We start from the raw sequence: 534 nt of genomic DNA, 5'->3' as shown, positions 1-534 counted from the left end.
GAATTAGAAATGATCCACCCCGTCTGATCGTGCAATCATCATCAAGTCTGTTATGAGATGGCACTTTATAAGCCATCTGATGGCTTATAAAGTCCGTACTGCTTGTTTTAATTCAATCCTCTGATCTTGAAAAAGGCTGGACAGCCGAAACATTGTCAAGTAAAGAGAAATGCGCCCGGAATATTAAACATTTTTTTACCCCTTCAAATAGAATTTGGAAATCATTGTTTAGGAGTAATAATGTAGAAGGTCCATGCGGTAAAAAAAGTAGATCCTCTGACACTAAAAAGGTACTTCGGACAGAAGGCTCGACATATACAGCCGTTTGCTGGTAAAAAACCAAGGTTATCAGACCTTAGACACTACTAAAACAAACTGGAAAGGCTGATAGAAGCAACGCTAAGTCCATTGGCCATTGAGCAAATTCCCACAGCAGCCAATTTCCTCTTATATCATAAGAGTATAATGGTCACCATGTAAATGTGGTCAATTTAAGGCACAAATAACTAAATGATATGAAATGGGAGCCACACA

This window comes from Protomyctophum parallelum, assembly GCF_964188405.1.
Source record: "Protomyctophum parallelum genome assembly, chromosome: 4".
Taxonomy (NCBI): domain Eukaryota; kingdom Metazoa; phylum Chordata; class Actinopteri; order Myctophiformes; family Myctophidae; genus Protomyctophum; species Protomyctophum parallelum.
The sequence above is the reverse complement of the archived record's forward strand: the minus strand, read 5'-3'. Positions refer to the sequence as shown.